Below are 7,541 nucleotides of genomic sequence, written 5' to 3'. Positions count from 1 at the left end.
GCTGAGGCAGGAGAATTGCTTGAACCTGGGAGGCGGAGGTTGCAGTGAGCCGAGATTGCGCCATTGCACTCCAGCCTGGGCAATAGAGTGAGACTCTATTTAAAAAAAAAAAAAAAAAAAGAATTTAGTGACTAGGGAAACATCTTGGATTAGATTAATTTGGGGGTCTCACCCAGCTCTCAAAATATATTTTTCCACGTTTTTTCTCTTTCATAGCAAGCAAATCCATGGACCAAAATGCCACCTCATTCAATACTCATTTTCACCTCATCCCTAGCAAACACAAGGCACATAGCAGCATCTTTTTGCTCTTTCAATGGATACAGAACTGCGTTTCTGGGAGTTAGTTCTAACTTGGGTTTTAGCCTCAATCCCACCCCAAAATCAGAAGGCTTCCCTCTTCTTCCCTGCCTCTTACTTAAGGAAAGATCTTGTTTGGGGGTTGGAAGGAAGACCTGGAAGAAAGTTATGAACACCAAGCTTAGGAAAGAGAGAATAAAGGATGTAATTAAAATACAATAAAAAATCACAGGCAATGCTGGGCGCAGTGGCTTACGCCTATAATCCCAGCACTTTGGGAGGTGGAGGCAGGTGGATCACTTGAGGTCAGGAGTTCAAGACCAGCATGGCCAACATGGTGAAACCCATCTCTACTAAAAACACAAAAATTAGCTGGGTGTGGTGGCACATACCTATAGTCCCAGCTACTTGGTAGGTTGAGGCAGGAGAATCACTTGAGCCCTGGAGGCGGAGGTTGCAGTGAGCCAAGATTGCGCCACTGCACTCCAGCCTGGGTGACAGAGCGAGACTCTGTCTCAATAAAAAATAAAAAGATTCACAGGCAAGATGCTGTGTGCTACAGAAGCAAGAGGTCACATGGTATCAGTCACTCTCCAGGGCCTGTTTGTTCTTCATCTTCCAAAGTATTAGAGACGCAGCATGAGTTTCCATGAGGGTTAAGTGAGAGAGACTGGGAGATGCAGGGGTAGAAAGAAAAGATGAGAAAAGGCAGGGTGTCTAAAATGGTAGGTTTGCTGTTGCAGCTTGCCAGAATGCATCTGGTTTAAAGAGAAGGAGTGAGCCATAAGCTCCCAGTCACCCATCTGTAAAGGTTGGTTAGAGGCACACTCAGCTTCCAGGCTAAAGTATTCCTGCTAACTGGCATCAGAAAAAGATGAAGAGGATAAATCCTTGTCATCTCCCAGGACCCTGGAACCTCTGTCCCCTTTCAGGGCACCACAATAACTTGCTTATATTTCTGGGTAGTACAGAGGGGATTTTAAATGAAAATGTATTAGACAGATTGCTGTTGAGCACATGCCCAAGTTTACTGTTTTGCTAACCAAGATATTATCTTGCTAGCCAAGATATTGTCTTGTTAAGGGAAACAGCAAGATGACAAAAGAATGGACCTTTCAAGTCAACATCTATCCAAGCAGCCTGTTTAAGAAAATGGTATAAAGAAAACAGCTCATTAAACATTGTCCTTTTCTTTTTTTTATTTCTTTTTTTTTTTTTTTTTAATTTTGCAGACCCACCAAAGAATGCAGCCCTTCTTTTGTCGTGGTCATAAAAATATCACATTCGGTCGGGCGCAGTGGCTCAGGCCTGTTATCTCACTTTGGGAGGCCGAAGCAGGCGGATCACTTGAGGTCAGGAGTCTGAGACCAGCCTGGCCAATATGGTGAAACCCCGTCTCTAACTAAAATACAAAAATTATCCGGACGTGGTATTGCACGCCTATAGTCCCAGCTGCTCGGGAGTCTAAGGCACAAAAATCGCTTGAACTCGGGAGGTAGAGGGAGGTGCAGGTTGCAGTGAGAGAGATCGCACCATTACACTCCAGCCTGGGAGACACAGTGAGACTCCGTCTCAAAAACAAACAAAAACAAACACATCACATTCTTATCAGTCATTTGAGGGAACCTGGAGCAATGTGATCTGAGAGGCTAGGCTTGGCTAATCCCTAGAAAAAGTAGTAATACATCTAAGAAAGAAATCTTTCTGAGGGTACACCCGAGGCTGCCAGGTGGCACAACAAAACTTTCTCATAAAAGCGTTTGATTAATCCAATTAACTTGTAAGCAAGCCATGTGGCAAGCAGGGTAAGAGGCCAAACACCATGGCACAAGTCCTGATTCTAAACAAGTGCTGGTCCATTTCTTAAGCTTGGGATCCATTTTTTCTTTGTGATGGGATAGCGAAAGGTCAAAGTGGAGGAAGACTCAGCCCATGGCTATCTCCTCAACGAGGGTTTCTCGAAGGTAAATTGGGGAGGAAAGGAGAGCCCACGGCAGGTCAGTCCAACCTGCCAGTCACCACCTCTTCAAGGCCACAGCCCTGCGGGAGCAATCCTTTCAAATCCCCTTCTTTCCTTTTTATTGGCCTTAGAGCGCCGATTAGGGCTTCTCATCCCTGTCGGGCCTGCGGCTCTCTGTGACCCCACCTCTGGATTCAGCTTTTCCCAGGGATTCACACTCAGAGCTCAGGAGAGATGCTGCGATTACTCTGGAGACGGGAAGACAGGCGGGGCTGACGGGGCCCAAGGCCTTTAATCATGACCGGGGCCAGCTGGCAGGAGGGTCCTAAGTATATGGAGGGCGGCGAGACCCCCTATCCCGCCCCTAATTTCCCCGGGTAGCGTACTAAAGTCTGTGAGGCGCTTACCCGAGTCTCGTGGCCGTCCGAGGGGAGCGGGAATCCCAGCTGAGGCCCTTGACGCGCCAGAGCCCTAGGCGTGGGCAGGGCCAGCACCAGCCCCAAGATAGAAAAGAGGAGGGGAGCCCGGCACTGCCAGGAACAGGAAGGCGAGGGAAGGTGAGGATGCGCTTCCGGGGCTGCAGGATGGGAGCCGCCCCGAGTTCAAGCCGGAGACAGCCGGTTCTTCCCCTGGCGATACGTGTGTGAGCCTCTGAGGCCCGCCCTAAGCACCGCTGCCCCGACCTCGTAAGACAGGAAGACAGGAAATTTATGATGGCCTGAAAAATCTTTAAAAGATACACACTGTAAGAATTTCGTAGCAGCGAGAAAAACCGTGTTTCCGCCCGGTTTCGAACCGGGGACCTTTCGCGTGTGAGGCGAACGTGATAACCACTACACTACGGAAACTCACCGAAGGGTTCTGTCTCAGAGCAAGCAGTTCCATCTGCGTAGTAAATACACTTGGTGTTTCTTCGTTCAAGGTGCGAGTTTTGCTGATGTGCGCATGCATCTCTGTACCGAACTCTCAAACCAGAAAAACCAATGAACAGCTCAGACCTAGCCTCTCCAGTGTTAAAACTGAAGCCACATACAGTCATTTCAAATGACTGAATAGGGAAGAACACGATAGAGACTTTAATATCTCTGAACGATCCTTCGTTCTTCGGCCAAAATGGTTAGGCGAGGCTGGGCACGACTTGGGTAGGGCGAGCGTTTCTCTGACGTAGTTGGCGTTACCACGTTGTCGGTGGCAGAATTTGCTCCCCAGAGAAATGATAACCCCATCTCTTGTAGAAAGCGGCCCCTCTCGCTTCTGAGACTTACAGGCAAAATTACCTTGCACGAATTTCCTTAGTCCGGCGGAGTCGGAAAGTTGTAAAATAAACCTACTTGTGTACCGAGCCAGCCAGGAGTCGAACCTGGAATCTTCTGATCCGTAGTCAGACGCGTTATCCATTGCGCCACTGGCCCTACGCGTGTGCTAGTAGCAGGGTATTTCATAAGAAACTAGGTTATACCCGTAATGTCTGGGCGAGGGCCTGTAAGCCGCGTTTGCCGCTGGTCCAGGCTCGCAGCGCACGGACTCCCTGGTGGCTACTTCTGCACACACCCCGTAGCCTTCATTCCTTTCTCGGACTGTCTCTGCTGGCTGAAAGATGGCGGTGAAAAGCATGCCCTGCATCCTCTCTGCCCCAGTATCACCGCTCCATTAATATGTTCATTCATTCAACCAGTATTAGTGTTCAAGGCACCGTAGATAACGGTGAAGAAAACATGAGAGACCCTTGCCCTGAAGATTACAGGGCAGTGGCGGAAGCGGATAATAAAGCACTAAATAAACGAAATAATAGTGATAAGCGATTGGAGAAAAAAAATTATAAAACAGGGAAAGAGGATAGGAAAGGTCAGCAGTGAAAGCGATGAATGAGAGATAAATGCTGTTATCAGGGGAAAAGAGTGATCTGGAACAGGGAAAAAATCGCTAGGAAAAAGGCCTGGAGGTGGGAGTGTGAGAAGGTGAAAAATTAAGGAAAATAAGTTCCAGAAACCTGAACTGGAACCAACCGGTTAGGAAAGCCCCTGATAAAGGTCATGAGTGTTTAAAAGAGTAACTGAAACACCCAGAAGGCGGGAACCAATCATAAACAGCCAAATCGCCTTGTTCAAATGTCAGCCAATCCCAAACCTGTATTGCACAAAATCCCCTATGACTCCGTGTTTGTTTACTACTGACTATAAAACGCCGTCTCAGACTCAGCCGGAGGCTCTCGAACAGTCTTTGATCGGGAGTCCAGGTTCGAACTTGTATTAAAGATCCTTGCCGTTTGGCTTTGACCTCGGACTCTGGTGGCCTTTTTTTGGGGAATTGAAGGACTGGGGCACAACAGGAGCAGGCTTGGGAGTTATGTTGAGGAGGCCAGTGCTCAGTGGAGAGGAATAGGAGATCCTGGAAAACCACCTCCGGCTTTATAGGCCCTTGTAAGTACTCTGGCCAACTTTACAGGCCCTTGTAAGGACCCTGGCTGGTATTCTGTAGGAAACTGGAAACCGTTGTACGGTGACATGGTCTGAGTTTTTGTTTGTCTCTCTGTGGTTCTTTTTTTGTTTTCTTCAAATATTTTACTAAGCAAAACTGTGCTAGGCCTCCTCACTGCATGCTGCTTCTACTGCAGGGCCTTGATCTCAAAATTTGACAGCTTTATAAGGAGCATCAACCCAGACACACATATGAATGTTCACTTGTTCACTTTGAAAGCAAACAAACGTCTCATATGTGTGTGTTTTCGTTTGTCCATATTTCTGAGAATAAATCATCCCCATGCCTGGTGAGCATTTTAAGTAAGTTGAGGTCTACTAAACAGGAGTAAAACTGCCTGATATTGAGAATATACACATTGAGATTAGAAAATATTTGTTTTCAGTTCATAAGGTTTCAACAGCCCTTACAAAAAATATTCTGCTCTTTCTGCATAAGCGTTAAGGTAGGCCTAGGTTATGGATTCCTCCCTAGGCAGTAGCACAGGGATCTTCTCTTTCGGTTTTATACGATGGACCCCAAGGACAGCCTGGCGATTCTGGACTCTATCTCAGAATAATACTTCTGAATATACGAAAGAAAAGATAATTATGTAAGATTTCAAAAGAAAACTAATTATGTTAAAATAGGTTACCAAAACTTTTTTTTTTTTTTTTGAGACAGAATTTTGCTCTTACTGCCCAGTCCGCAGTGCAATGGCGCGATCTCGGCTCACCGCAACCTCTGCCTCCCGGGTTCAAGCGATTCTCCTGCCTCAGCATCCTAAGTAGCTGGGATTACAGGCATGTGCCACCACGTCCGGCTAATTTTGTGTTTTTAGTAGAGACGGGGTTTCTCCATGCTGGTCAGGCTAGAGCATCCCTGGAAGTCACAGGTCCCCACTAGCACCTTAAAAATGGACTTTAACTCAGCTGGTTGTAGGCTCTGTCCACATTCAGTCTCCTCAGTGTTTGTCTATAAAAATTTATCTGTGTTTTGCAGGCTTTGAAGACCTCCCTTGGGTACCTCAAATTTCTTAGCTATATTCACTACAAGAAATGCTTTCGGCTGGGCGCGGCGGCTCATGCCTGTAATCCTAGCAGTTTGGGAGGCCGAGGTGGGCGGATCATGAGGTCAGCAGATCGAGACCAGCCTGGCCAACATCGTGAACCCTCGTCTCTACTAAAAACACAAAAAATTAGCCGGGCGTGGGTCCCAGCTACTCGGGAGGCAGGATAATTGCTTGAATCCGGGAGGCGGAGGTTGCAGTGAGCCGAGATCGCGTCACTTACTGCACTCTAGCCTAGGCGACAGAGTGAGGCTCTGTCTCAAAAAAAAAAAAAAGAAAAAGAAAAAGAAAATGCTTTCGCTTTGATTTTGAAAATCTTTCTACGTCTTTTCTGACAGTTCCAGTTTCAACTTCCAGTCTTTTCTTCAGCATATATCGGAGAAACAGAGTCCAGATATATAAATCTAGGTATATATTTATATATATCTAGGGTGAGGACCGGCAAGTCTGAAACCTGTAGGGTTGTAGGGCAAGCTGGAAACTCTCAGGCAGAAGCTGACGCTGAAGTCTTGAAACAGAATTTCTTCTTCCTTAGGGAAGTCTTTGTTTTGCTCTCCAAGCCTTTTAACTGATTGGATAAGGCCCATCTACATAAAGGAAAATCTTTATTTAAGGTTAACTGATTGTTGACCACATTTACAAAATAACTTCACAGAAACATGTAGATTAGCGTTTAATTGAATAACTGGATACTATATAGCCTAGCTAAGTTGACACATACAGCTATCACAGTGGTGGACTCTTCTCCTCTGTTTCAGTGCACAGTTTTTTTCAGTTTCACTCCCAGGCATATGGAAAACTGCACCATCGCCACTCTCACATTGTTTTACGTGACTGTCAGCAGGCTGTGACACAGCCACCTGCATCCTCTCCAATTTCAGATGTATGGAGCAGAGCCAACGTGAGAGTTCCACGGTTCATCCTAATCACAGTGGGAACTGAATAGAAGATACAGTTCACACCAAGAGTTCTGAAAATGATTGCTCAAAGTCTCAATTTGCTTCCAAGGCTTATCTCTGGCTAAACAACTCCTTTGACATCCTAGAAATTGTGTGCAAACTTCGCCAGCTGCCAGTCAAAGGAAAAACCAAAATAAAATACTATTGGCTCTGCTGTCTGGTGCCTGCCACAGTTGGGTTAAAGCCATTTTAGGTGTGACTGTGCTATTTATGATGATTATATTGGCTCCAAGCACACTCATAATATGATGGCTAATCGTATAATAATAAAGTAATAAGTGCTTATTTCATGAGTCTCAATCAAAGTGAGTGCTGAGTTCATAGACTTGCATCTTTTTATAAAAATGAAAACTCTAGTCGGCGTGGCCTTTTACTGTTCACCCCATCACATATATAGACAAAGGTACATGCCAATGTCTGCCTTAGATTGTGACAGAGAAATCCTCTAAATATTGATACAGCTAAGAAATACTGAAATGTCTGTTTCAGCATAATCACCAGGACAACAGATTTCAAGTAAAAAAGCCAAACATAATTACAGGTTTCATTTGGGAAGTTACTTTCACAGCTGTGCCAACAATTTGGATACTCTTCAGAATTTCATTAAACCCCTTTGTTCAAATTATACTCCCAAGATCAGATTTATTTTTAATAGAGAACAGAATAAGTTGGGAACACATAAGCCCTCATGACGATATAGAATTTTTTTTCCTCTATGTATACACACACATAATGCTAATTTGACACATCAAATCAGATCCTTTGGTCAAGTATCAGGACAAGAAAGTTTCTCTTT

The 7,541-nt window shown here is 45.4% G+C and overlaps 1 protein-coding gene and 2 non-coding genes across 3 annotated transcripts in view; all 3 read right to left on the bottom strand.

Moving 5' to 3' along the window:
- Nucleotides 1–3,199, bottom strand: part of HMGN4 (high mobility group nucleosomal binding domain 4) — a 9,305-nt gene extending 6,106 nt beyond the window's left edge. Inside the window, exon 1 of the mRNA XM_011962885.1 lies at nt 2,668–3,199. The gene's annotated coding sequence lies outside the window, so the exon portion shown is untranslated. The remainder of the gene's footprint in view (nt 1–2,667) is intronic.
- TRNAV-CAC lies at nt 3,036–3,108 on the bottom strand. Its single transcript has one exon. It is a non-coding gene; the product is annotated as a tRNA-Val (tRNA).
- Nucleotides 3,200–3,599: 400 nt separating the features above from the next.
- TRNAR-ACG lies at nt 3,600–3,672 on the bottom strand. Its single transcript has one exon. It is a non-coding gene; the product is annotated as a tRNA-Arg (tRNA).
- Nucleotides 3,673–7,541: the final 3,869 nt, after the last annotated feature.

Source organism: Colobus angolensis, unplaced genomic scaffold (genome assembly GCF_000951035.1).
Source record: "Colobus angolensis palliatus isolate OR3802 unplaced genomic scaffold, Cang.pa_1.0 Scaffold6, whole genome shotgun sequence".
NCBI lineage: Eukaryota > Metazoa > Chordata > Mammalia > Primates > Cercopithecidae > Colobus > Colobus angolensis.
This window is presented reverse-complemented; position numbering and strand designations above follow the sequence as displayed.